This window comes from Thamnophis sirtalis, unplaced genomic scaffold, assembly GCF_051295495.1.
Source record: "Thamnophis sirtalis isolate CommonGarterSnake01/CBP01778 unplaced genomic scaffold, rThaSir2_p1.2 scaffold_12, whole genome shotgun sequence".
Classification (NCBI taxonomy): Eukaryota; Metazoa; Chordata; class Lepidosauria; order Squamata; family Natricidae; genus Thamnophis; species Thamnophis sirtalis.
This window is the reverse complement of record NW_028261392.1, coordinates 63,259,093-63,282,051: the sequence shown is the minus strand read 5'-3', so window position 1 is coordinate 63,282,051 and position 22,959 is coordinate 63,259,093. Positions and strand designations below refer to the sequence as shown.

The following is a 22,959-nucleotide window of genomic DNA, read 5'->3' as shown; positions in this document are numbered from 1 at the left end:
CCTGGGAGTTTTACTCCTAAAATAAGCTTAACGTTAAAGAAAAAAGTTGATTTCAACCCAAAACCTAGAGAGAAGAAACTTTGATCTTTTCTATTACCATTGTTTTGTTTTGTTTTATATTTCCAAAGGTTTTATTTCTTTTAAAACACAAATATTTCATTGTTCGTCAATCATTAAAACATCGAAGTACATTTTTGTGTGTGTGTGTGCCCTTCCCTCCCTCCCCCCCATCCCCCTCCTCCCCCCCGACTTCCCAGAACCCGTACACGGTATGGATTTTTAACAAACACAGTCTAAAATCTATTGAAAAAAGAAAAGAAATAAAGAAATTAATGACATTCTGCATTGACCTTAGCTTCTTCTTGCTGAACTAACTTTAAACAATTTAAATCATTTCTGATCTTAAGCATAGGCTAACTGGAATTTCTTGGTCCCGTGTTTATTTTGTATATAGTCAATCCATTTTTTCCAGTCTCGTTTATATCTCTCATTTGAGTGATCTTTAAGATATGCCGATATTTTAGCCATCTCGGCTAAGTTTGTAACTTTCAATGTCCATTCTTGAGTTGTAGGCAAGTCTTCCTTCTTCCAGTATTGCGCCACCAAGAGTCTTGCTGCCGTTATTAGGTGCAGAATCAAGTTAGTCTCTACCACTGTAAAGTCAGTACATATACCTAGTAAAAACAACTGAGGAGTAAACTTTATCCTTCTTTTAAAGATATTTTGCATAACCCACCATATTTTTATCCAAAATGAAGAAACTTTGATCTTGTTCAGGTGGATGGCATAGGTCCAATCACATCCACCATGGCCATCTTTAAAACAACATCGCTTCTTAAGCACCGCAGGTGACTACAGGAATCATTCATTGTTTTCTATTGCCTGAATCCAGTAATTATGATTAATTTATACTTCCATTTTCTATGGCCCTGGGCAATTGAATTAATTCATTAAACCATGGTTCAATTAACCACGGGTAAATGTATTGTATAAACATGAGAAATTATTAATAATGAATGAGAGATGCAAAATTAAATCACATTAACTTGGAATATACTTCATTATTCTTCGGTCAGGAAACATAAAGAGTAAACTATAATTAATAATCAGTGGAACTGCTTAACGGTAATACAAAACTGCAAATGTTTTGATATATAACTAAGGGATTGAGAATATCCCCTAAAGCTACTACAGAATTCAGATTATTCACAAAGTCGATAGCCATCTAAGTAAACAAAAATTGCTTTATTTCTTCTATCTCCGAGGTTCCTGTGATACATCTGAAAAAATTAACCTAATCATTAGGGCCTTAATATTTTTAAAAAATTATATTAGAAAGGTTATGCTGCTAGAATTAATAAATTAATATCAGGGGTCTTCACATCTTATCCTTTGATAAGATGTGAAGACAATATTGTGTATTGTCTACACAATATTTTAAAAAGGCAGGAACATTGAAAATCTTCATGTAGAATGAAATAGATTTTGAGTAACTTAGAAATTTTTATCATATAAAATGCTCCACAATGAACATAAAGGCCCCTAATTAAAGAGAAATTGAATAAATGTAAGTTAACAGAGAAACATTCTTGACTGTTGCATGAAATATACATTGTGTAGCAACACACAAGTTATGAACAGTAAAACTGATTATGTTACATACAGTACAAGTAAACATACTGTATTTTGTTTCTGCTTTGCTTAGAGATGGGTTGAAACATTTGAAGAAACGGAAATATCAGAGTTTCTGTTTCCAAAGAATTCAGTAACTAACCATTTCCATTAAGGCCCCCAAATTAAAACAAATATATTAATTGACAACAAAGGATTTTTAAACATATGCTTCAGGGTGAAAAAGAAGTGAAAGCTGACAACCAAACAGGGAAAATTTTCAAAATAAAAATTATTCAAGAATTTGGTTCTCTACATCTCCCTTAAAAGATATGCACCAGGGAATCTGTCTGGAACCAGGTTAATAATCAGACAGAAAAGGTTTATACCCTATTAACATAACAAAGATAAAAACTAAAGAATGTTATGTAGAGTTGTTGTTAATTCCTAATGACTAAGTTACATTTTCTGATTCCTTACTAATTCAAATGGCAGCAAATGAAATGAAGTTAAGCATTCCTATGGTACTGCAAAAAATATTGTCACCTGGATTCATAAAAAGGAATACTACAAGCTATTACTTCCCTAAGCCCTATTTTCATTAATACCTGACTTGGACTTCAAAATGCCTGAATAACAATAGCAATAGCACTTAAGACTTATATACCGCTTCACGGTGTGTTACACCCATCTCTAAGCGGTTTACAGAGTCGGCATATTACCTCCAACAATCTGGGCCCTCATTTTACCGACTTCAAAAGGAGGGAAGGCTGAGTCAACCTTGAGCCGGTGAGACTCGAACTACTGAACTGCAGGCTGCCAGCAGTCAACAGAAGGAGCCTGCAAAACAAATATGGGACTAAGAAATTCCAGATAGCCTATGCTTAAGATCAGGAATGATTTAAACTGTTCAAAGTTAGCGTAGCAAGAAGAAGCTAAGATCAATGTAGAGATGTTTTTTCTTATTCCTTTTTTTTCTCAATATATTTTAGACTGTGTTTGTTAAAAATCTATACCGTGTACGGGCTCTGGGAAGTCAGGGGGGGGGGAAGGAGGTGGGGTGTTGGGGGGGAGGGTGGTGGGAGGGATATATACTAGGTTAGATACGATGTGTTAGATTTCAATGTAATGTGATTTCACATGTATACTGCTTTTCTTTAATTTCTCTGTAAAAATAGGATAAGTTAAGTATATTGACATATAGTGGAAATACACCAAGGGGAGGAGGAGTGGATAGAAGAAAGATGGATAGAGAGGGTGGGAGAGAGGAGGGGAGGGAGGGTGAGAAGGAAGGGAGGGAGTGGATCGGGAGAGAGGAGTGGTAGAGGAGAGGGGAAGTAGGGTAGAGGGGGATGATGGAGGGAAGATAGAAAGTTGGAGGGGGGTGGAAGAAAGAGGTGTACAGATAGTGGAAGAGGTATATTGGGTTTCTATTTTGGGGGGTATTGTTGACAAGAGGAATTGCTGCGATTATTGTTTAATGTTGCACGGTTCCGGCTATGCACAGTATATATGTGAGTGTATGAAAATGAAAAAATGGAAAATATAAACCTTTTACATGAAAAAAAGAAGCAGCCTGCAATTCTGCATTCTAACCACCCCACCACCATGGCTCTTATAGAACCATGAAGAACACAGTGAAATGGGCAGGAGAAGGACAGCGTAATTTTTAGAACACTCCATTTCCTATATTAGTATACTTTCAGAACCAGAAGAATAAATTAAGAAAATGGCTCTAAAGTTGACTGTTACTGTAGTAAAGTTTGAGTTAACCTAATCTCCAATTACATTAAACATTACTAATGTGCACTGAGCAGAATCAGATTCAATTCCAGCTACAAGCACATGATTTAAGACCAGTCACTATCTCTCAGCATAAATGATCCTAGAGGGCTATTGTGGAGAAAAATTCGCGGTATGGGCCGATATCAAAAGAAAAGTGTAAAATTAAGTACTTCCAACAAGCAGGATTAGTAGGAGACAATATTGCTATTAGTCTTTGATGGCATAGCTGCAACAGGGTCAAAATGTTCTTTACAATCATCGGAATGGCAGCTCACCCTACAGAGCTCTGAAAAGGGACCATTTCTATATAGAAAAATGATTCTAGGAAAATTTAGCAAAATATAGCCTCAAGTAATAGAAAAGCAATTTCCCCTTTGTGCAACCTAACCATTAAGGCGTGTGGTTGTAGAAATTAGACACTGTGCTGAATGAGGGAGTTGGTATTTGTTCACCTAGAAGAATAAATTTTCAGACAAATTTTGTGATTTATATAAAAATTCATGAGGGGAGGAGCCAACGTCACGACGATACGGACGTGCGGTCTCGATGCTCCGAGACCGCAGCCGATACTTTTGCCGCTGGGTGGTGCAATCGGACCTAAAATGTCCCACAGAGACGGTGAACAGGAAGAATACGTCTTGCTGATCTCAGGGACACCGCAAGCCAGCGACAAAAAATCCAGCCAAGGCTGATGAAGTCAGGGCGACTCCAAAATGGAAGGATACGGAAAGAGAAAGTGTTTCCAGCTGGTCAGGAATTTTTACCGTTTTAAAAAGAGACTGCCTATAAAAAACTTAAAATTAATTTAAATTGGAGAACAGAAGAAATAAGCAGCGGAATTAAATTTGAAATGGTTTTGGACAGTGGGTTAGCTTATTTTTTAAATGCGATCTTCATGGATGGAATTTATGCAAGCCTTTTAAAAGTGTTAATGGAGGATGTTAGAAATAGTAAATGAAATGCCAGTATGTGGTTATGTATTAAATCTTGGTATAATTTATGATGAAGGACGTTTAAACAATTATAGGCAAATGAAAATGGAGATATGATGAGGGTAACATGTATAAATATCTGAGTTAAAATATTTGAGTTAATATGAATTATGTTTGTGGACTGTGGAAGTCTTTTTGTAACCAACTGATAGACTTTCTACAGCATATAAAGAAGGATGTGTTGTGTTTCTTTTGAAAATTTAAAAAAAATGTATTAAAAATTCATAATTTGTAAGAATTATATTCTAAAACGTAGTATTAAGTTTTCATTCTTAATTCTTTTTGGAATAATAGAATATATTAAAATAAAGAACCTAAATAGTTTTTTTCCCTTTCTTGCAAAAGGAAAAAAAATACCCTAAAATATGAACTGAAACTCGTCATATTATGCGCACGCTTAAAATTACATCTCTTTTTTACACTACAGCTTTCATTGTCTCAAGCCAGCAAAGCAATCAACAGATGCTGTATAGGGTAGGACCTAAAATATATTTTTTTGAAAGAAACAAACAAAAAATGCAGCAAAATTACCAAAAATTCCAGAAAAATAAAAAGCATCAGTCAAAATCAGGGAATTTCAGATTATGCACAAAAGATATCTTAAATATGATTGACAAGAAATGTAAAATCTTCTGATCAAACAAGTTATTTCACTGGAATACATCTGACTAAACAAGACAATCATCTCTACACTGGGTTAGCATATTAGGATAAATCATGTCTTATTTTACCAATATAATTGGGTGGGTTTTGAAATGGTCTACAGGGAAATGTATTGCTAGGAGATTCCCATTTACCTTGATGCTAACAGGCCATGTTGTGACAGGAGCCATTCTGTTAATGAGGAAGTCTCCATCTTTCATATCACTATATAAGAAACATAACATACTCTCAATATTTTAAATGGGTCCATTCCATTCATTATGATTATGGGTACCTGCAGAGGTGGGTTCCTACCAGTTCGCACCTATTCGGTAGAACCGGTTCGCCAAATCTACCGAACCGGTTAGAAGAGGTTCCACCAGTGGACCCGGAAAGCAGGCCACACCTACAGAAGAGGTTCCAAAATTTGTTTGAAACCCACCACTGGTCCTTGGATGTGATTATTCTACACTATCATGCTCCTATTTATAAAACTCAGTGCCTCTGTGAAAGGTAAGGATGACTACTGCGTTTGTGGTGCAATCAGAACATTGCGTGTGTTGAAGTTGTTTTAACGCAAACCAAAGATGCCTTTTAAAAAACAAGTTTGCATCGTATTCTTATGCATGCCAGTGCTGTGTGTGAGGTAATTTAAGGTGGTTCTGACAAGTGTTGTCGGCATCTTCATATCCGGTCACATGGGCGGCAAAGCCACTCCCATTCGGTCACATGGGTGGCAAGCCACTCCCACAAAGGAGGCCACACCCACAGAGTAGGTTCAAACAATTTTTGAAACCCACCACTGGGTACCTGCCTCATTTCAGCCCTCTTGCTACTTGATTTGTGTTTCGTTCTTTCAACTATCAGTCACTATCCTGAAGTCCCTCAGTCTTCACAGGTTCTTCTAGCATATAATTTATATTTTTTTTAAATTAAAGATAACATAATAATTAACAAAAATTAATGCAGAATAAAGAGAAGGGACAGAGAGAAACTTCTGACTTCCTTTGCAATAAATACAAGTAGGATGACAAAGTTATCAGCCACAAATTGTAGATATTGTGTTTTCTCTAATCAAAACAAATTAATTTAATAAACTCTTCAAGGAGGCATTTTGCAATCTGCCTCTTATTCTTCAGCGAGGTGGTTGATACTGTTCTACTCTATTGTCAGAGTACCATTTTGGTTTCTTGAAAACTGGCTCTCAGAAAACTACATTATTGGTGTGTTATTGACAACACGCAGACCTGTTTAGTCTACATTGTGATCATCTTGTTCTTAATGTCTTTCAGGAAACTGGTGTGCATTTCGAAGTATTTTAAAAGTACTGACTTGCCCTGAAGCAGGTTCATTCATATCCCCATCTCACAGAGATTGCCCTAGATATACAGCTACATTTCCTCTTATAGATGCGGATAGAGCTAAATCAGCTATTCCAGGAATTAGTGAAATTATGTCAGTCCAGCTGCTAAGGGTTCTTCGTAAACATACTTTAGAGCTTAGCCAATGCTGTGGATAATCTCGCATATCAAAAATTGAATAATCTCACTAATATGAACATTGTCTGCCATTATAATTTACTGTTCTTAAACTTGGCTCAAATTTTAATTGCAAACTTGTTTCTGTGCAAAATTCTCCTTCAGTTCACAATATAAAACAAGAATCTGCAGGCTTAGTTAGCAAAACAGGAGACGCATTTATGCAGCTACAGCAATATTTGAACAATGCCTTCAAAATGACGTTATAGGCATAAGGAAAATGTTGGACTTTAATGCAGTCTTGGTTTATTATCTCGTTAATTACCTTGATAACTGCAATAAAACATAATCAGATGTTTGATATAGCTTAACAATACTTCTTGAAACATCTTGTTTAGAAAGAACTACACTGAAAAATCTGAGTTTATATGCATCATCATCTTTGTCTCTAAATCTATCGTAATAATATCTACTTGAAATAATCTGTTTTTTTTCTTATAAATAAATTTAGCATTTATAGCAAGGGGGCGAGTCACTAAGAAATTCACCACTTTGCTGGTGAGATTACTTTAATGAGAAATTGAGAATATCACACAACTGAAAAACAAGAATTTGTTTCTTAATTGATTTCGGATTCTTATAATTAAGACCTAATTCTACTTTGTGAAATCCCTTCCTATCCAAAATACACAAACTGTGTTTCACAGACTGTCTTCTTTGGGAAGAATTCTGGATATGCTCTGAAACTCAAGATTCAAAAGGAATGTACTGTTTGGGGAAAAGGAAAGAAAAATCCAGATTGGTTCAAATGTCCTATGGACCATGCCATTCCGGGCCAATTCAGTGATAAATTGTACTGACCTGGATACCACAAGCTGCTTCCCATATGGAGCATTTATTTTTGAAAATGGCCAAGCCAGTGACAGGATGGATCACTGTGGAATACTTCAGAAAATTCTATTCCTGAATCAGTAAGCTGTCCTTAATTACAAATATCTGCTACTCAGAAAAAATTAGTAATGCATATTGCGAGGGAAGAATTCTAAACAGAAATTTATTATTCTTGTTATGTGCAATTTTCCTCCTTGAAAATAAAGTCTGTTTTATTTCATTCCTCTTCTTTGAAATAAGTTGTTTGAAATATGGCTAAACTGGAGTAGATCAGACTTAAATGGAGTTTGGTATTTTGTGTTTCTGCTTGTTTTGTGAAACTCAGCCATTCTTGTAGCAGCCTGGGTGAACCAGATCCTCGCTTTACGCCATTACATGGTTTATGTGAGCATATAATATGCTATGAGAACACAAGAATTGTATTTTTTTTTAAAATACAGTTTTGCAGTTAATTTAATGTGTCGTTTCTTTTCACAAAAATTCTCATGCTTAGCACTTCACAGTGACAAATTTATTTCACAATGTGTTAAATTGTCTTTCATTTTATACACACACACACACACAGACACACACATATATATATTCATCAATGAAGACTGATATATTGAAAACTTTACTAAAACAATTACACACATCTCATGCAAAAAATATATAAGCAAGCATGTCCAAAATGAAATCTGTAAAGGCTTAGGTAATAGATCTAGTACATCCAACTCAGTGGTGGGTTTCAAAAATTGTTGGAACCTACTCTGTGGGTGTGGCCTCCTTTGTGGGAGTGGCTTGCCACCCATGTGACCGTATGGGAGTGGCTTGCCGCCCCTGTGACCGGATATGAAATTATGAATTAGTACTTAGGTTGGTCCAAGTAGCTATTCAGAAGTTAGTGGTTAGAAGCAATCGTAAAGCAAGATATGGAATTAAAACCAGAAATATTTTGTTGGCCATTTGAAAGGGAGTATAATATATATTTAATTTTACACATGTTAGCAGCTGCTGGAATTGTCTTTGCACAACAGTGGAAAAACAGAGATATGTAAATGAATAAATATTACAATGTGCAGGAATAAATAAATCGACAATTAAAATCAAGAAGGCTTTGAATACTTTTTCACGTGGGATTGGTTTTACCAATTGCCAACTAACGGAAACAGAAATTAGAAATCCAAAAGTATGAAAGAAAACACCAACTTTGTAAGGAAAGGTCCCTAAAATGTATAAGGAAATATTACTAGATCATTATTAATGCATAGATAACTGCGGGACATTACACACCCAGCAGTGGTGGGTTTCAAAAAATTTTGGAACCTCTTCTGTAGGTGTGGCCTGCTTTCCGGGTCCACTGGTGGAGCATCTTCTAACCGGTTTGGTAGATTTGACCTGGGTGGCAAGCCACTCCCACAAAGGAGGCCACACCCACAGAGTAGGTTCCAACAATTTTTGAAACCCACCACTGATTCATAGGCAATTAAAATTTATCTGAAACATAATAGACCAAGGAAGCAAACATTCTGTGTCAAATCATCAAATAGTAGTCTGACACACAGGTGGGTTGCTAATCTTTTTACTACTGGTTTGGGTGCGCTTGTCCGTGCACACAACACTTCCACGCATGCCACTACTACCGGTTCGGCTGATGTGGGCCGAACTGGCACCCCTGGTCCGACCACTGGGATAGAGAAAAACAGAACTCCCAACGATCAATCATTTGGGATTTTAAAAAGTGGCAAGAAAGCTGTTAATTTAATGACAGAGACTCATATTAAACAGGCAATAGATTATTTGCATGATGTTTACTGGATTGTATTATATCTACCTGTGGGCGTACGACCTGAGGAAACTCCCAATACTGACTAATAATGAGCAAGAACTTCCTTGGGGATAAAAAGAAAATTCCAGCAATTGCTTAATGAGCACTTGTTAAGTATGTAAATCAAGCTCACATCCCATGAAAATGTTTGCACTGTGGAGAGGCCAGTGAGTCCATTGTTTTAAATGGTGTACAGCATGAGGTTATCCGTGAACCAGACCACTAAAAACTATTCGAACACTGCCTTAGCACAAATGTGGAAACCTGTAATACCAGGAAAGAAAAAAGGGAGAAAGAAAACAAGGCAATCTGCAATTTTGCGTCCTGCTTTAAGCAATCTAAATTTAAACAATTTGCATGCATACTAAGCATACTTTATAAAAAGTGCTTGGTAGGTTGGAAATTAAAAGCAAAGCAAAATAATAGAGAAATTGTAAGCTAATATGAAAGTTCATTAATATGAACAAGAATTATGGTAGGTTTACTCACTGTATATTTAATAACTTAAAGCATGTCTCGTTCTTATGCTACAGAAATGCCGTTACATACTTAGCTTATCATAAGCAAATAACTGTACACCTTTATAGATGTACTACGTTTATAGATGAACTAAGGAAGAAGGATATATTCATACACAGAACTCCCAAAGGCCACTGCTGTGTTGGAATTTGGAACCATCTCTCTGATGGGCAAAGCTGGTGTATGTCTGTTTACACCTGGCATGGAATGGTTGAACCAAATCTCAGCATAGAAAAATGAACAACAGATATAAATTTGTTTTTTGTTTTTATATCCGCTGTCTTTCATTGTAGAAACACAATACTATTCATAATCAAAAGTATTCCACATCTGTGGGCGTACTTAAAGCAGCAGAGAATTATCAGCCGTATTTTGGAAATGGACAGGGAAATATTCTTTATTGTCTTCCTAACACTAACGTTATCTTTTCATGTTGCTATTTTTATTTTCTAGAATAAGGTCAGAAACAATGACCAATCTTACTAATGACATTGGGTCAAAGCCTTATCATTTTTTTCCTTTTACATTCTTCTGTTTCATAAATGTTTAAAATGACAGCATTATTTCTACTAAACAGGCTTTGTTGCAAGAACCTCTTTAAAGTAATCCATTGGGCCAAGCCAACGTTTTAATGATCAGTTACTATTTGATGAAGAGATTAGCTACTTAAATAATGCAATACCAAATGTGATGATGATGTTTTTGCCAACCTACAAAAAAACATGTCATTTCCAAATTGGAGAGCTCATTTTATATTTGAGAAATCATAATGGAGCAACTTATACTTATCCACTGCATATGAATATTCAACATCATTTACCAGTTGTGGTCCTTTTATAGAACTAAAGGCCTTTTAAACAAACATATTCTTTAGCACCTTTGATCATTTTTTAGTTTACTTCAGTGGTACTCAACCTTTTTCTACCTACCGCCCAGGAATGGATCTTTCTTGATGGATAAATTTCCTTACCGCCCACCAGTTTTTGCACAAGTGCGGAATATTTTTTAGAAATGAGGGTGTTTTTTAAAAAAATAAATAAATGTACGTACATTTATCTTTTTATTTCTACTTTATGCATGTTTATAATGTTTTTAACTTTATAAAGTTTAATTAGAAAACAAAAAAGTAAATTGAAATTAGCTTTAATAAGATTAATGAGATCTTTGAGGCTGACGCTGCGAGACTAAATATTTGATATCTGGTTCGACTTTCGTAAGGAACCAACGAAGGTCTCCTCTTTCGGTGATATTCAGACGGTTTCTCTGTTTGCTCATAATATGATTCTACAGCCTGATTCTACAAGATATGTGGTAGCTTCTGCCTGTCCCTGCTATCAATAGCAATAGCAATAGCAGTTAGACTTATATACCGCTTCATAGGGCTTTCAGACTTCTCTAAGCGGTTTACAGAGTCAGCATATCGCCCCCACAGTCTGGGTCCTCATTTCACCCACCTCGGAAGGATGGAAGGCTGAGTCAACCTTGAGCCGGTGAGATTTGAACCGCCGAACTGCAGATAGCAGTCAGCTGAAGTGGCCTGCAGTACTGCACTCTAACCACTGCGCCACCTCGGCTCCTCCCCTTCCTCTTCCGTGTTTGCGTGCACACGCACTTTGGTTTATTGATGTGTGCGCTTGCGCCTGCCCACTCGCTCAAAAGGAGGTTTTAACCTCCGAAGTCCCTACCGCCCACCTGAAATCCCGAAACGCCCCCTAGTGGGTGGTAGGGACCAGGTTGATGACCCACGGTTTACTTGGTTGGAATCACTCAACTCACCAGCCAAATGCAAGAACCTCAATTCCTTCAGGAGCCGAGGTGGCGCAGTGGTTAGAGTGCAGCACTGCAGGCTACTTCAGCTGACTGCAGTTCTGCAGTTCGGCGGTTCAAATCTCACCGGCTCAAGGTTGACTCAGCCTTCCATCCTTCCGAGGTGGGTAAAATGAGGACCCGGATTGTTGTTGGGGGCGATATGCTGACTCTGTAAACCGCTTAGAGAGGGCTGAAAGCCCTATGAAGCGGTATATAAGTCTAACTGCTATTGCTATTGCTATTCAGTCTACTGGGGAGCAACTCTCCAGAGTGCAGGTGGGTGATCTCACGATCTCTCCTTTTTCCAGAGAAACCTTGCTGGCCAGAAGTTACCATTTCACCTCCAACCTCCACCTCAATGCTCTCCTTCAGAGACAACCATTTTGCCATGAATAGTTGGTAGTAGTTGGTAGTTTATTTATTTATATGCCACCCTTTTCCCTGGGGGGACTCAGGGCGGCTCACAGTTCGGAAGGAAGGGAGGACAAAAAATTAAACACATAAGACAGTACATCATTAAAAGCACAACATTCATACAATTCGGGTGGGTTGCAGTCTTTAGCCCCAGGCCTGTCGGGACAGCCAGGTTTTAAGGGCTATGCGGAAGGTCTGGAGGGTGGTGAGGGTACGAATCTCCACGGGGAGTTCGTTCCATAGGGTCGGAGCTGCCACCGAGAAGGCTCTCCTCCACGTGGTTGCCAGTCGACATTGACCGGCAGATGGAACTCGGATCCCACCCACCCCCAAGAAGTTCCCTCTTTGATCAGAAATTAATCTGGCCAATGAACACATTGCCCTGCTCTGCTCCCAAACGCTCATCCTTTTTTTTTTTAAAGGATTCTGTAACTGTTCCATTAATAGCTTAGTAATATAAACCATTGCTGCAGGGATCACATAAACTATGAGCGAACGGCAATAATCCCCAAAGTGTGTGTCAGGACAAACTAGTGTTCCTGAAGGCCTTGTAGCAAGGGGAAAATGAAATATAATACAGGTGCCTGCAAGTACAAAAAAAAACAACCCACCCAGAGTTAAGATTAAAAGGTTGTGCCAAAGGATAGATTAGAATCAGGTTCTCTCTCAGTTAACATTCCTGGCCAATGTGACAAAAGGCACTCACGAAACTTCATTTATCCAGGTTTTCACTACTTCACTGCTTTCAAGAGCCGAGGTGGCGCAGTGGTTAGGGTGCAGTACTGCAGGCCACTTCAGCTGACTGTTAGCTGCAGTTCAGCGGTTCTAATCTCACCGGCTCAGGGTTGACTCAGCCTTCCATCCTTCCGAGGTGGGTGAAATGAGGACCCAGACTGTGGGGGCGATATGCTGACTCTGTAAACCGCTTAGAGAGGGCTGAAAGCCCTATGAAGCGGTATATAAGTCTAACTGCTATTGCTATTGCTATTAAGAAATGGTCATATGATCCCCTTTTGCAACCTTCTGACAAACAAAATCAATAGGGAAGCCAGATTCACTTAACAACCATGTTACTAACTTAACAACTGAAATGATTCACTTAATAACCGTGGCAAGAAAAGTTGTAAATGAGGCAAAACCCACTTAACAAATGTTTCACTTAACATAAAGTTTGGGCTCAAATTGTGGTCCAGGACTATGTATTTTTGATTTGAAGATACTCCAGATCTCCAGATTATAAAAAATAGCTTTGAGCACTATTGTTTTATGAAAATGCCACCTTTAATGATGTTTTACTGGAAGTTTTAAAGTTACATTCAACTGCATGTATACAATGTTACTACCATTATTTATTTACCAATAGAATGATTTGCAACAGTATTTCTGAATACGCAAAGCAATAGGAAACAAAAAATATTTTCTCATACCCAATATGTTCGTTAGTTTAACACCAGCTTAACACGTGTTTCCACCGATTTGTGCTGGATGCAACAGATACTTTTTATTCTAGAGTTTCCTATGATTTTGATACCATGACACCCCAAATTCCTAACCACTTTGGCTACTGGTTAAAAATTCTTCTCAGATGCTCATTCCGAATGTATTTTCTACAAAGTGAATTTTATTAAACCGCACTTGAGAAGTAGGCGAATGCAGAAGTTTTAACTCCCATTATAACAATTTGTGTAAGGGTTACTTCTTTCTAACCATCAAGAAATCAGCTGGCGCAGTGGTTAAATGCAGCACTGCAGGCTACTGCTAGATCAGCAGGTTAGCGGTTCAAATCTCACCGGCTCAGGGTTGACTCAGCCTTCCATCCTTCCGAGGTGGGTAAAATGAGGACCCAGATTGTTGGGGGCAATATGCTGACTCTCTGTAAACCGCTTAGAGAGGCCTGAAAGGCCTATGAAGCAGTATATAAGTCTACTGCTATTTTGAAAGTACAATAGTATCAAGAAACTTAAAGAAATATATTGTGTTTATTACTTCAAAAATGCTTTGGATTATGGCTAAGAATTAGGAATCCCTGTCCAACCCCATGTTCAACTCAGATTAGAAGACAATATGTCAGCATTTTTCTTTTAATTTCTTGTCATTAATCATAAAGGAATTTAGTTGGGATTCTAAATGACCTCTCATCCAGGCACTGTTGAGACCTGCATGGCATACCACAAACATAAATTCATAAAAAGTGGATATTTTTTGTTGCAGTGTTGAATACAAATTCCATTTATTTTTCATTTGCTTCTTCCTCTTTTATCTGACTGATAATTAGAAAGTGGTTCCAGGGGTACGTCTGGCTGAAATTTGCAGATATTCAACATAAAATAGCAATAGCAATAGCAGTTAGACTTATATACCGCTTCATAGGGCTTTCACCCCTCTCTAAGCGGTTTACAGAGTCAGCATATCACCCCCACAGTCTGGGTCCTCATTTTACCCACCTCGGAAGGATGGAAGGCTGAGTCAACCTTGAGCCGGTGAGATTTGAACCGCCGAACTGCAGATAGCAGTCAGGTGAAGTGGCCTGCAGTACTGCACTCTAACCACTGCACCACCTCAGCTCAATAAAACCCTGGTTCTATTTGTTCACTCGGGAGTCAAGCTTCTACAGCTTCAGTTATGATTATGATTAGCTACAGGCAACACCAGTGGTGGGATTCAAATAATTTAACAACCGGTTCTCTGCCCTAATGACCAGCTGGGTAGGTGGGGCTTGCTGGTCATGTGACTGGGTGGGCGTGGCCAACTCAAGGTCACTCATGTCGATGGGCGCTTCGCCTTAATTGTTACAATGGTAATAAGGGTTAACTGGAGAGGCAGTTTCTGTAAGCAGGTCAATAAAGATTAAGCTAGAAACAACACCAGAATGTTTCCTTCCTGCCTTCCTTACAGGATTAGCCTTGTAAAGTGGGGAAAAACAAAAGATTTCTTCCAACAATCGGTTCTCTGAACTGCTTAGAAAGTTACCAACCGGTTCTCCCGAATAGGTGCGAACCAGCTAATCCCACCATTGGGTGACATGTTAGATTATATGTAACATAAATAAAAATTAAAATGCAAATTGACATTTCTTAGTCAATAACTCTATGCTACAAGTAATCCTTGACTTATGACCACAATTGACCCAAAAATTTCCATTCCTAAGCAAGGCAGTTGTTAAGTGAATTCTGACTCATTTTATGACTTCCCCCCACAGTTGGTAAGCAAATCACTGCAGTTGTTAAGTGAGTCAGGCTTCCTTCTACTGACTTTGCTTGTTGGAAGCTAGCTGAGAAGGCTATAAAAAAGGTGGTCACATGACCTCAGGATGATGAAACTGTCATAAATACATGCCAGTTGCCAAGCAGGCGAATTTTGATCATGTGACCATGGAGAAGCTGCAAAAGGTCGTAAGTGTGAAAAACAAGCCTAACTCATTTTGTAAAGTGCTGTTATAATTTTGAACTGCCACTAAACAATTGGCTGTAAGTCAAAGACTACATGTACTGCTATGTGCTATTGTTATATATTATCTACTTGCATTTAAAGAATGAACAGAATATCGTCATAATCACCCCAGCAGGTAGATTTGAAAGGAACTAATAAGAAGTTTAAAAGGTTGATGGTGTGCCAAGAAGTAGAACAAGTCATACTTATTTTTCTTAAGAGGAAGACTAGGTTTTTCGGTTCACCGACAAATGCACGATAGATACATGCGCGGCGACAAAACCGCAACATCAAAATCGCGCCCACAAAAGCACGCCGACAAAATCGCGTCATCAACAAACTACATAGTGGGACGCATATACGTACGTTATAACCCTAACCCTAACTGTGCTTGTCATCGTGCTTTTGTCATCGCGCATTTGTGGGCGCGCTTTTGACGTCGCGGTTTTGTCGTCGCGCATATGTGTATCGCGCAATTGTCGAGTCACGGGTTTTTCTCAAACTGCATCTTTCATATAACCCTGCACCTCCATTTTCTAGGTATAATAATTATGGAAGTCATTCATCAGTCCTCTTATAAGTGTATTTATTTTGTTATTCTTACTATTGTACATATATCCTGTCTTTCCCCTAAAAAAAAAGGCAGCCCTAATGGAAACCTTCCCTCATTTTATCTCATCAAGGTAAAATTTTCTTCCTCTCTTTTTAGGATAAAAAAATAATGCTTGGCCAAGTCATGAAAGGAGGGTTTCAATTGGGTTTCTTCCTAGACACAATTCTACATTTTAATTATTGTTATCACACCGGTTCTCTTAAAAACACACACCTCCAGCCAAGAGGTGATAGGAGAAATAGTAGAACGTTTCTTATGCTGTTGAAGAATAAGATTCTTCAACAGCATAAGAAACTTACTACTATTTCCAGAATATAGTCCAACACTTCCGTTGTATAGGACAATAAAATATAGTCACAGATAGTTTAGTCTGATCCCTCTCTTTTAATGAAATAAAAGCATCCACAGTAGAGGGTACTTATTTGTGTGTCCCCCTTACCTGAACATTATTGAAATATACAAAAATCAAAAACAACACCCTATACCTTTTGATATAAATTATACTATTTACCCGAAGCAAAGATAGAAAAGTTTGATTTTAAAAAGCACCCCCCTCCCTCTTTCTTTTCCATCCTTTCACCTTTTCTTCCCATGGTTCACAAGGCTAGAAAACAAACACATGTAAAATACTGCCAGATGCATATGCTATAGAAAGAGACATAGTCCAATTCGTTGTCTCAGGCATAATTGACCCAAAGGAAGCAGTTAGGAAGATACACCAGGGAGAGAAAGAGAAGGAGAGAGGGTAGGAAGGGGAAGAGAGAGGGTAGGAGTAGGGGAGAGGTAAGGGAAGAAAGAAGGGGAAGGAGAGGTGGGTGGAAGGGAGAGAAAGAGAAGGAGAGGAGGGTGGAAGGGAGAGAAAGAGAAGGAGAGAGGGCAGGAAGGGGAAGAGAGAGGGTAGGAGTAGGGGAGAGGTAAGGGAAGAAGGAAGGGGAAGGAGAGGAGGAAGGAAGGAAGTAGAGAAGGAAGGGAGGGAGAAAAGAAAGGAAAAATATGGTGGTGTTACAACAGGCGCTAGGGATGGTAAACAAAGCAACCCAAACTGTATATTATAACCTTTTAAATGGAATAACAAAAGTATAAGAATGGCAAAGAAAAAGAATAACTATGTGAATGTAGACCTATAATTGTATGTAAGAGAATAAATGACAGTAAGAATATAAAGCACAATATCGGTAAACAATCTTTGGTTATAAACAGCTAAGTATAAATAAATATAGAAATAGTACATAAAAATGGATAACGAATAAGGAGACCATGAATGCAAGATAGAAATGTATAGAAGGGAAAACACTAACTGCAAAGAAACCGATACGGAACTGCTGTAAACTTTTTGTTCCTGTGTTGTTTTAAGTCATGTGTCTGTTTTTGTTGATGTGTTTATGTGTTTAAAATAAAAATTTATATATAAAAAAAAGGAAGATACAGCGGTGAACCCAAGATCCTCTTGGTCTGCCATTGTGCAAGAAGTCACTATTTATATATCCATGTTGCTTGCTGTGAGGGCAACTGTAACCCCTAACGTAAAAGCACAATATAAATAGGACAAAATTAAGGATATTCACAGGGATAGCTCAGCTCAGTCTAACAAACAGCCATTCAGTATGCAAACCGTAATACCACTAGCGGCAGAAAGGGACATTCCTCAGTCACAACTGAAAGAGGGAAATTTCCTTAAATGGCACATTTACTCTTGGCCAACTATACCCCCAGTTGTGGGGGCACAACTGCATCATGCAGAACAGCCATAGCAGGAAACATAGGTTGTTGTTGTTATCTTTTTGGCCAGCCAATACTGTGTAAAAGCAACCCGCGGACGAACAATGTGACAGCTCACAGAGCACTGTTGGCATAGCAACAGACAGGCCCACCACGGTGTTATTTTTACTCCAGACCTCCACTCCCATACTTAAAAAGTCCATTTTCTAAACTCAGTGGCAAGGCATTACTCCACTTCTATGATTCTCACTGACTCCGGGAATGAATTCTATGACCCTAAACTCCAGCACGCATCACTGTATGGCAAACATTTTATCACAATAGAAGCCTCTAGCATCAAATCTTAGAACGGTGGAGTAAGATATGCAGATATCACTCCCTTTCAAACCATCACAAAAACGTTAGTCGGAAAACAATTATAATGCAAGGCACTTTTTAATTGATGAAATGTTTTCTCACCGGGAAAACTATCCTGAAACCAAACCATGAGTAAATGACAAAAAAAATGACCATTTTCACATCATATTGCATTCTTTGACTTTTCTGTGGCTGCTCCGACCCTCTGGGATGACCTCCCCGTGGAGATTCGAACCCTCACCACCCTCCAGGCCTTCCACAAAGCCCTTAAAACCTGGCTGTTCCGACAGGCCTGGGGCTGATGAGTTTTTGTCCCCCCTCGAATGGTATGATTGTTGTGTGCTTTTAAATTGTGTATTGTTTTGTTTGTCTTTTTATCCCTTATCTGTATCCCCTTCCCTGACTTGGATTGTGAGCCACCCTGAGTCCCCTTCGGGGAAAAGGGTGGCATATAAGTGCAATAAATTCAATTCAATTCAATTTTCCAAATGCATGCATACATAAACCCACGTACAAACCTATATATCGGTCAAACAAAATAAGAAATAAATGCCTTAAAAAAGTTGTAACGTATGGAAATCCGAGAGAAGAAGAAGAAAAAAAATTTGCAGCGATGTGAAAGACTGAAGTTCACTTTTTAAAAAAAAAGATTTGTGTTGGACAAAAACACCCACCTTCTGTCTATCAATCTTTTAAGAATATTGAATGTTGTAAGAGGGAAGTACGCACAGATGTCGTCTACTAACATCCAGTCCCAAAGACAGAAAGTGAAAAATGACTTTCAGCCGCCAATATTATTGCACAACAAAACACAGACCCTGCTGTGTTCTGCTGCTGCTGTAACATAAGCTATCAAAAAAGGGAATATGACATGGAGTTCCAGCATACGTTACTGGATTGAGAAAAGATAAGAGTCACAATACTTGGGACTTGTCATTCTGAAGATATATAATACAGGTATTATCAACATAGCTGCAAACCAGAACTTTGAACAATACCCAGGGCTTAAATCTTTCCACCTACCACACAAAATTTGTGACAGTCCATCCTTGTCTTTAAACTTTACAAAACAGAATAATAATCATAATTAGCAAAACTTCCTGAGGGACACACTGACAAAACGCACAGCCTAAAATATATATCAAATTTCTGTTATAATTAAAATTATGAGGCCGTTAAATGTTTTTAAGGTATCAAAATAGAGTCAGACACTCAGACATAACAGCCAGCAAGAAGAATGCAGAAATTATGTGCAACTATAATAAATTGCCAGTCTGAATCCCTTTTCTACATCATGCTATTATTACATTTGGTATATTCATATGGTTCAATTAAGGATTACGGCTCCCTTGTTACACTGTACCATCTAGTAACTTACCTACAATGTTTCAGTGTTAATAAAACTACTGTCCTTTTCCTTATATTAAAATATGATTGTATATGTTCAGAATACTGAAAACAAATTTCATACCAACTTGCCAAGAATCATTCCCTAGACAACCAGGCACGGCAGCATCACTAATCTGACATTATTATTATTTTTTTACCAACACAGAATTTTATGAGAGGTATGCATGATTTAATCAAAACATTTAAACAGGAATCAATGAAGTTAATGTGTAAGCAAATCTGATCATCCAAAAAGTTAATATGATATATATTATAAGGAAATGAGATTTAGAGAAAACGCCAACTGTTAAAACTTCTCAGCATTAGGATAAGCTGTAAAATCTCCTCCCTTCTGGAGAGGATTTTAAAAAAAAAAAAATCAACATGTGTTGGGAAAATTTCGTCATAGTATCTCAGCTTCAGAAGTGAGGAGAGGGGGCTACACTAGGTTAACTAATTCCTTTTGAATTCTAAGTAGTTTCTCGCAAATAGAAACTCTTCGGAGCACCAAATGAATAGAACGTGAAATTTGATTCTACTGAACAGCAGTGTGTTTGAAATCATCTGTCAGACAAAACGAGAACTGTCTTGGCTGCAATCTCGAAGCTGTAGGGCAGAGATTTCCAACCTTGACCACCACCGTCTGCGGACTTCAACTCCCAGAATTCCCTAGCCCTTTCAATTCATACGCCTTTGAATACTTAGTATGCAATGGGCAAACTCATCCCACCATTCCAGAATTATTCTTCACGGGCATACATAAACAGCAAACAGCCGCTTTCTATCACAAACAGGGAAAACTCAACAGCAGTATAAATCGCACAGAGATTTTGCCTTGGGCAAAAATGGCTCTCTAATGCAGTTATTTCCAAAATTACAACGGATACGTATAAGAGACAATGAATGGCAAACAAATAAACAAACAAACGAATAAATAAACAACTCTTCCAAGTTTGCAATACAGTAACACCTCCAAAAGTACTGACACTCCCTAAGAAATGAAGCTTTTATGCACTAATTGGAGAAATTTTAGGGAGACGCCTTTATTGCTACTCCTCACACTGCTAAATGCAGCTTGAAAATAAACAGGAAGCCCTCCACTGGCCTCTTTGGGAGGAAGTATAAAACTGCAAACATATATAAATGTATATAAATGTGTGTTTATGTATGTATGTGTATGTGTATGTATGTTTGTATGCATGCATGCCAGGGAAAGCAGATTCTGACACCTACAGTTAAGTCAGCAATAATGTAAAAGGCTGGCTTTCTTATAGATATTGCACATTGAAATGTATTTTCTTTTAAACTGGAGAGGATAACAGCAGGATTTGAAGACCTAAGTGGTTTCCTTGTTTTGTTCCCCCCCTTTTTTAAAAAAAAGAAGTAATTCCCAAAAGGAACTTAGGGCAATGATTATTAGTTCACTTCTACAAACGAAACACAAACACAATAGGTGAATTTCAGATACTCCTTCAAACAACTGTCAGCGGCTACATGACTGGAATATCCCGATTAAGTCTGGTTCCCAGTATAGCACTGAGAAGTATTTATGTCTGAATGGTTCCCAGTATAGCCCTGAGAAGTATTGATGTCTGAATTCCTCTATGGGGAAACAACACGCATGCAAAAATAAACAACAGAGACATTCATCTTTTGTTGTTGTTGTTGTTATTTCTTCTCCAGAATAACTGGGACTGCAGGAGATGAGAAACCAGGTTATTTGAAACCCTCATCCAGCCAAGCCATGGCTTGTCACCTAGCAGAAGGCATTCTCACGATACCGTATTGGGAAGCAACCCAAAAGCGTGACCCGACAAAAGTGCGAACGTCATGAGCGCGCCGACAACACCGCAGCGCTAAAACCGTGATGTCAAAAGCACGCTGACAACAGCGCGCCGACAGAAGTGCGATTTAATTTAAGGTAAGATATACGGTTAGGTTTAGGGTTAGGTTTAGGGTTACGTTACAGCGCGCGTCGGCGCGCTTTAGGGCTCATTCGTCGCTCATTCGTCGCGCGGTTCTGTCCCCGCGCTTTAGACACCGCGGTTTAGTCCGGCGCGCTTTTGTTGCGCGCGCATTTGTGGTGGAACCCCCCCAAAGCACCAAAACAATCAAAACTCAACCTTAAATGAGAAAGAGAGAGATGGAAGAGGGTCTAATCAAATCCTGGAGGGCCCAAATCACCTGCCAGCCCATCTAAACCAAGCCCCGCAGGAGGAAAAAGACGCTCGCCCGCAGCAACTCAGCCGAGGGGGGGAGAGGATGCTCGAGTGCCTTTTGCTCAGTGCCAAGCTCCGGCTGGCAGCTTAACGCCCAACGTCCAAAGGGCGACAAAATAAACCAGGCCTCCCAGGACCTGGGAAAGGCAGAAGCAGCAGCATCGCTTTTCCTATCCAGCAGCAGATCCTTCATTCTCTCCCGGGGAGAAGAGAGAGAGACGGCCGGGGGGGGGGGGGGTTCCCTCTTTGACGGCCGCGGGTTGACATGCAAGCGACCGATTGCCAGGCTGGCTCTGTTCTCGCTCTCACCTTAAAGGAGCTCCGTTGCCCAACGGCCTCGGGGGGGGCCGTCTCCCCTTCTCCGCCCCGGCTTGCAAGAAGTGCCTTCTTTGGGGGGGGCTTCGGGTCCCGGTTGGACGGCGCGGGGGCTGCTCTCCGGCTGCTGCACGGTGGATTTAGGAGGGGGGGGAAAGGCAGGAGAAGGGGGCGAGTTGCAGCCCGTTTGCGCGACCGCAGCAGCAGCAGCTGGAGAGCAAGCGCCAGGCTGGTGGGGGAAAAGAGACGGAGCGAGCGAGCTGGCAGGCGGCGGTGGCAAACAGGCTTGGCGCTGGGCGGCCTCTCCGGGGAGTCGGAGGCGGGACCGGAGCGAGGAAGGGGCGGGATGCAAGAGGAACTCGGCCCGGGAAGAAATCAATGGGGGGGGAAAAAAAAACCCCAGGCGGTGCGCTTGGTTGCAAGCCGCTCTTCCTTTACGCACGTCCTACTTGAGCCTGGCACTCCTCCTCCCTCCGGCCCAGGATGCCCACGCCAAAAGCATCCTTGTCTTGACCGATTTGCAACGGGAGGGAGGGGGGGGAGTCTGGGGAGTGGGAAACAGCTGGCAAGCACACCTGGCTCCGCTTCAAGAAGCCCGCAGGAGGAGAGACCCCGCCCCGGCTTCAATTGCGGGCGCTGCGCCGACAAGAGGCGTCCAAACGAAGCGAGAGAATCCGGAGTGTTGGGCTGGATTGTGCCACTTCGGATGGGCAACGCGGGGCAAAGGGAGGGGGGGGAAATATCGTGCTTTTTTGTCTTAGAAAAAGTGACTGCAAGGACGCCGAACGTTTTCTAGATCTGCGTTCTTTTTTTCCGTTCTGGAGAGGAAAAAAATCCCTGTGTCAAAAGAAAGGAATTGCCAGAGCAGAAGAGTAATTCCCATTTGCATTCTGGAATGGTACAACCCAGCCTTGTCCCACCTCTTGGTACCCTGTCCAAATCTGGACTATAGATATAGATATAGATATAG

At 39.6% G+C, this 22,959-nt stretch overlaps 1 protein-coding gene across 1 annotated transcript in view; it reads right to left on the bottom strand.

Moving 5' to 3' along the window:
* The window catches only part of CUNH1orf21 (chromosome unknown C1orf21 homolog), a 137,745-nt gene extending 115,467 nt beyond the window's left edge, over positions 1–22,278 (bottom strand). The window contains exon 1 of the mRNA XM_087726160.1: positions 21,984–22,278. The gene's annotated coding sequence lies outside the window, so the exon portion shown is untranslated. The remainder of the gene's footprint in view (positions 1–21,983) is intronic.
* Positions 22,279–22,959: the final 681 nt, after the last annotated feature.